This window comes from Triticum urartu, chromosome 4A (genome assembly GCF_056163025.1).
Source record: "Triticum urartu cultivar PI428250 chromosome 4A, HENAU_Tu73, whole genome shotgun sequence".
Lineage (NCBI taxonomy): Eukaryota > Viridiplantae > Streptophyta > Magnoliopsida > Poales > Poaceae > Triticum > Triticum urartu.
The window spans coordinates 591,627,830-591,634,903 of NC_141876.1; the positions used below are offsets into that span (position 1 = coordinate 591,627,830).

At 43.3% G+C, this 7,074-nt stretch overlaps 1 pseudogene; it reads right to left on the reverse strand.

Moving 5' to 3' along the window:
• Positions 1–4,614: 4,614 nt before the first annotated feature.
• Positions 4,615–5,109, reverse strand: LOC125554349 (ferredoxin, root R-B1 pseudogene; annotated as a pseudogene).
• Between the last annotated feature and the right edge of the window lie 1,965 nt (positions 5,110–7,074).

The following is a 7,074-nucleotide window of genomic DNA, read 5'->3' on the forward strand; positions in this document are numbered from 1 at the left end:
ATTATGTTAATATTGTTGAGGGAACTTACACTAGTGAAAGTATGAACCCTAGGCCTTGTTTCCACGCATTGCAATACCGTTTATGCTCACTTTTATCACTTGTTACCTTGCTGTTTTTATAATTTCAGATTACAAATACCTTTATCTACCATCCATATACCAATTGTATCACCATCTCTTCGCCGAACTAGTGCACCTATACAATTTACCATTGTATTGGGTGTGTTGGGGACACAATAGACTCTTTGTTATTTGGTTGCAGGGTTGCTTGAGAGAGACCATCTTCATCCTACGCCTCCTACGGATTGATAAACCTTAGGTCATCCACTTGAGGGAAATTTGCTACTGTCCTACAAACCTCTGCACTTGGAGGCCCAATAACGTCTACAAGAAGAAGGTTGTGTAGTAGACATCAAGCCACAACTCGGTACCTCCAGGCAAAAGCAACCCTAAAAACGAGAGAAGGGGGAGTGACTGAGTAATGGTACACCTATGTAGGTATTCTTATGTACTTTACGTAATTGATGATTTGTCAGTTTTTAATTCATCATTAGTTAGGTGCACGGGCCCACCCAAAAAATCAGGGAGGGCGGTTTGATTAGCGTTTTAGCAAATCTATCTATTATTTAATTAAAACAAGAGACAAACAGGTTATTACATTTTTCCACACAGATTAAATTATCTTGACCGCTAATATTATATATTAAGGGCTGAGATTTAAAGATGTAAACGTTACACGTAAATATGGTTTTTTTAGCATACACGTAAATATGGTTACGTACAAACAATTAGACGTGTCAAATAGAAATAGCTATATTTTCCAACCGAAGCATGACGTGATGGGCAGGAGATCTAGACGGAGCAGTTCACATTGATGAAAAGGAATAAAAAATTAATTTGGAAGGAGTAAGCCGTGGAAAAAAAAGACACGCTGCAGCGTATACGTGCATAGGCAAAGTCAAAGCCTATCTATTACAGTATATTATTATAAAACAACAAACATTAAACGGCTCTGATTTATCTAGCATCAAGCAATAAAAAAGAACGGCTCAGATTTAGACATAACCTTTCCAACTTAATTAAGATTAAAGCATAGAAGAAACGGACATAGACCACGTAGAGATGCCCATGACCGAACGCTGAAAGGAAAACTCTGTACGAATAATCGCTACCAGCCATAATCGATCACGTCGGCCTACAGGAGTATGCAATGCAAAGTCCTGCCTCCTCCTATATAGGACACCTGACACATAATACATCTTCCTATTAGGTACTCATCAGAAACCCCACGGCAGATGCAGCAGTTATCACAGCAGATGTCCATGGTTCATCGTTCTGGCACCACAACGGCCATCCTATGGATTTGAGATGGCAGCGTAATCGGACCTCGGCCCAACATAAAGCCTAAGATGAGCTTGAGGCGACGACGGCGATATCATGCCGACGAAGCTAGCTCGAGGAGACGACAGCGATCTAACGCCACTTGAAGCTAACAAACACAGAACGTGCCTTGAGCCTACCTCAAGGTCCGGACGCAGTAAAGTATTTGGTGACCGGCATGCAAGATGCCAGCCAGCACACAACTGTGATACTCGAGCGTCTGATGGATCCAAAGGCATGATACCAACGCATCCGCAATAACACATCGAAGACGCAACCATCACATCCAGCGGACTGAAGGGATGACGAGTCGGTGATCGGATGCCCGGCTCACCATTATAAGAAGGAAAGGAAACGGAACGGAACAGTGCTGTCTAGATGTCCGACGTACTCAGGATCGACTTCCAGCTTGCTAAAAGTAACAGCACCAACGCCTGCCTCATGGGTGCTTCATGTCGCTACACCAATCGACAAGATGACAACCTATAACGCGCCGGCGGTCGGCCACTACGAGTCAGAGTTTAGGCCTTAGGAAGCGATACTACAAGTGGTCTACATGTGGGTCTTCTTCTGGACATGTAGTTGCTCAAGCCACGCCGCCATTGGCACAACCTGCCTGATTCCACTACTTCCTCATGCCAGGAAAATCACGATTTGTATGACATGCATGTTGAGGTACCTAATTAAGAAGATATATAGGTGCTACATGATTTATTCAAGAGATTCACTACCACCAACGATCTGTATTTCAATTTACTCTCACCGCATCATGATACAGTAGGATATGTACGTGTATTCCCTATCCTGGGAAGCAGAATTTACGTTGTGGTCTGATGGCTGAACTCTAGATAGTAGTGTGCTGTTTCGAGAGATAGATTGATAAGCATTCAAGAGGTCAAGAAGGTGGCCTCTGGATTAGTAGTGTCTTCAGCAACCAGGGAGATTCTTTTTGAGCGTTTTCCTATTTTTCTAATTGGTTAGCTTTCATTTATTTGCTTTTGATTTCACTAATGTCCTAAAAAAATAAGAAAATATTTGAGCTGACTATTTTCAATTTATTCTACAGTATGGAGCTTGAGCTTGCTAAGGGCTGCGATGTAATCAAAGATCATCAGCACATGGATGCATCCATAGCGGCTAAGCTCAACACACATGTGAGCTCATCGAAAGACACCTCCAACCAAACATCCACAAGCAAGTCGAACTATCAAGAGCTCAAGCGCACGCAACAACACCATGATACCCAGCAAATTAGAAGCACGAAAACAACACATCCAGTACAAGCCCGATGGATCAACGACACTACAGTGATGCTTACAGTGCACGCCCATGCTGCTTAACCCTGATCGCCGATGGCACGCTTCTTACACCCATTACCGATTCAATTAATAAGAGACCCAGAGGCCATAAAATAAAAATAAAAACAGTTGGTGCATGCTAGCGTGTAGTACTAATGACAAGCTAGCACATTAATTAACTAATGTACAGCTAAAATTAAAAATATGGGTCCAGACGGCTTTATGAGCCTACTTAAAAAAACAAAAAACAACAGTCTTTTTTGCGTAATAAAAAAACATGTTTATCTATCTATAAGCTAAAAGGGCAAAATGTATCTATAGAATGCACGTACTATTTACTATCATAGATCCACATTATTTTTATTTTGTAGTTTAGAAATAAATATATTTAAAAATGATGAAATTACTCAGGTACAGGTACACATGATACATATTTTAAAATATTCTGAAATCTACAAATATGACTCTCTTTACTTCTGAAAATTACTCCCAATATATGATTATATAAATGGTCTCTAACTCTATACTATTTTTCACTTTCCACTGTCTCAATTTTTTTTCGAACCTGTATATATGCCTTTTTCTTACTTTGGAAAATTGTTGGCCAGCTTTATGTGTATATAGCTGGCCTTCAACCTCCTATATTTTTTCTCTCTTTCTGTCGAAAAGATTTCAGCTGTCCGCGAAGGCAAAATTCTGTCATTCAGATTAATATATCAATTACATGTATTTTCAAAAGATGAAAAAAGTGTGTACCAAGTGAGGCCATATCCGATGGCCACGTTCAAATTTTATACACCAACCAACAGAAGGAAATCAAATGCTTGACGAAGGGTAATTTGTAAAAAAAAATATTCCATCATGTCAAGAGGCGAGTGGATGAATAGATTACTAGGATCATATGTGACCATTAATATTTGGATTTGATATCTTATGAGATGATTCATAACTAATATATATCGTTGGAGAGATAGACATTTCTCGATGAGGAGGAGTGGAGGAAGGAAGTTAAAGATCAATATGAAAGTGAATGCTTTCACAAGATAGATCACAAACTCGAATAACATCAATTTTTATCCCCGGCCTTGCCAAAAATCCCTATACAATCATCGGAAGATTTGTATAAAAATGCAATCATGTTTCCACAAGACATATATTATGGATATATTGTTAAATGACACTTCATTGCAGAAAGAACATAACTTCAAGACAATATAATTAAAAGTAAAATAGTATGCATCGACCTTTGTAACATCCTGAAGACAAAATAAAATATGTATTGAGCCTAGCCTACCCCGCTAGTTATGTAGATTTACGTAACAGCTTTCGGGGGAGACTAGGCGCTGCTACAACGAAATTCCTAAACGCACGGATCAGTTACAGGATGTTCACGGACCCCTTCCTCTAATCTAATTCTCTCCATATCCCCCCCCCCCCCCCCCCACCCCACACCCATTTTCAGGTGGGTGGGGCCCCTCGCTCACCCTTGAACCAATCACAATCCCAAGTTAAAATGACCCCATAAAACCCCTGCAATTGTTTCGTATACCATACTTGTTTCTTTTTACCGTCTGCATGTACATGACGGGGTAAACTCTTACGGTATTTTCCGAAAAAATGTATTCATGTGAGATTGAATAGTAGATCAACAAGGCTTCATCCCTGCATACGTGTCTTTCATATCTATACTGCATTTCCTGCATTGCATATGTGTTCATCGTCTACAACGCGACGCCTTTGCTGTTTTTCAATATTATTAACCAAAGATCGACGAAGCTAGACAACACAGCCTTTTATCCTTCTTCGCGAGGAAGCCACCCAGCAAAGCTTTTTATTATTTTTGCTGGTTCAAGCACCAACATGCCAACATGCATCGAGCTGACAATCGATCGCCAGAGGCTGTCATGTGGAAGCCCCAGCAATCAAGTATCGCCAGAGGTTCTCACCAAAGGTCATCCTCCTTGTGGGTATGGATGACGCAGTCGGACCTGGGGCACGACACGCAGATGAGCACGTAGCCTTCCTCCTGCAGCCTGCCGTGGAGGAGCGACCCGTCCGCCCGGTGGACCGTGCCGGCCTCGACCTTGCCGGCGCATTTGTAGCACGCCCCGGCGCGGCACGCGCACGGCAGCTCCATGCCGGCGCTCTCGGCCGTGTCGAGGATGTAGGCGTCGTCCGGCGCCTCCAGCTCGTATTCCCGCCCTCCCGGGGTCACCAGCTTCACCCTGTAGACGACCGCCGCTGAGACGTCCGGCTTGCAGCGGGATGACCTAATAAGGAGGCTCGGGACCTGCAGCGGCGCGCCTCCTCGGCCGGCGAAGCGTAGAGACGACGGACGGCTAGGGCTCGTGGCCGCTCTGCGGGAGGCACCGGCTGTTGAAATGATGTGCTGGAGCGCGCGGGCCGAGGTTGCAAACGTGCTGGTTGACATTTCCCTTGCGTTTCTTTCCTGTCGTAGTGGAGTGGGCTGTACGCGGCGGCGGCGGCGGTCACCTTTAATAGGCGGAAGCGTCACGACGACGGCGTGAGCCCCGGTGCTGGGTTGGTTTCGTTAGGATCCGATGGTTTCTGTTAGGATCCGGACCTACAGGGAGAAGCTTCATCGGCGACCTATGGCGCAAGCGCAGCAGCCTTGGAGCCAGGAATTTGTTAGTACTGAGTAAATTTGCCAAAGCAATATAATAGAACGATAAATGTACAGTAAGATGGCAACATCAATGACTCAATGACCATACATTTGATGAAGATTACAAACAACCAAAGAAATTACAATATAACTTTACGATCCCCTTTTTGGAAGAGGTTGATGACATCCTCATCTTTCGCTTGTTTGAAAAATTCTCTCTCAATGAATGTAACCAAACAATTGTTCAATATTCATCACCCATTTTATTTCTTAGCGTATTCTTCACGTATTTCATTGAGGAAAATACCCTCTCAACACTAGCAGTGGCTACCGGAAGAATGAGCACCAACTAAAGAAGTTTGTAAACAATGTGATATTGTTCATTCTTTCTTGTCTCAAAAGAACTGAAAGCTCACATAGATTCTTCAAATTGCTAAACCTTTTATCCATACGCACACGAGAAATGTTCATGCTTAATTGCCATGGAAGTCTTGACAATTCATCATTTGTGAAATCTTTAGCATAGAACTTTCTGGCAAGCCTAACCAACTTATCTTTATCATAAGCAGCGAATGAATCACGTGGACTGAATGCTGCCATGCAAGTAAGTAGTTTAGTGTTTACCTCATCAAATCTTGCATCCAACTCTTGAAGTTTCCTATCAATGACACCCACAAACATTTCAACCTTGAAGCAATGGTAATTCTCTGTGCCACTAACGAACCCACTTTTTGGTCTCCCAGCGGGATACTAAGGAGCCTCCATGTCAACAACTTTGATCTTGTGCTTTACACAAAAAGAAGTGACATTCTAAAGAAAAACATTCCATCCTTCATCTTCTCACAATCATTGCAAGTGTAGCTTTGTTAGCTCAACAATCTCCATATCATTAACAATATCTTGATCTTTTTTTGCAAAGCTCTACTCAAGTCATCGGTGTATTCAAATATTTCTTGCGGAGCGCTTGAGCCGTAGAGGCAGACGGCAGAGCGCAGAACTGGGTGGAGGATAGATGACGGGAGGAGAGGGCCGGAGGGTGAGGGTAGGGGAGGGAGAGGGCCGACCGGAGGGGCAACGGAGAGGCTGGAGATGGCCGGCCTGGCCGCCAGAGCTGGACCTCGATGGAGGGGCAGGAGAGGGCCGGCCGCCTTCAGCAGAGCTAGGTTAGGGAAATTGGGTAAGGGGATCAATTGAATCGAGGGCGCTCGACCTCGACTGCTTGCGCTGTTGGAAATATACCCTAGAGGCAATAATAAATTAGTTATTATTATATTATATTTCATTGTTCATGACAATCGTTTATTATCCATGCTAGAATTGTATTGATAGGAAACTCAGATACATGTGTGGATACATAGACAACACCATGTCCCTAGTAAGCCTCTAGTTGACTAGCTCGTTGATCAATAGATGGTTACGGTTTCCTGACCATGGACATTGGATGTCGTTGATAACGGGATCACATCATTAGGAGAATGATGTGATGGACAAGACCCAATCCTAAGCCTAGCACAAGATCGTGTAGTTCGTATGCTAAAGTTTTTCTAATGTCAAGTATCATTTCCTTAGACCATGAGATTGTGCAACTCCCGAATACCGTAGGAGTGCTTTGGGTGTGCCAAACATCACAACATAACTGGGTGGCTATAAAGGTGCACTACGGGTATCTCCGAAAGTGTCTGTTGGGTTGGCGCGAATCGAGACTGGGATTTGTCACTCCGTGTAACGAAGAGGTATCTCTGGGCCCACTCGGTAGGACATCGTCATAAT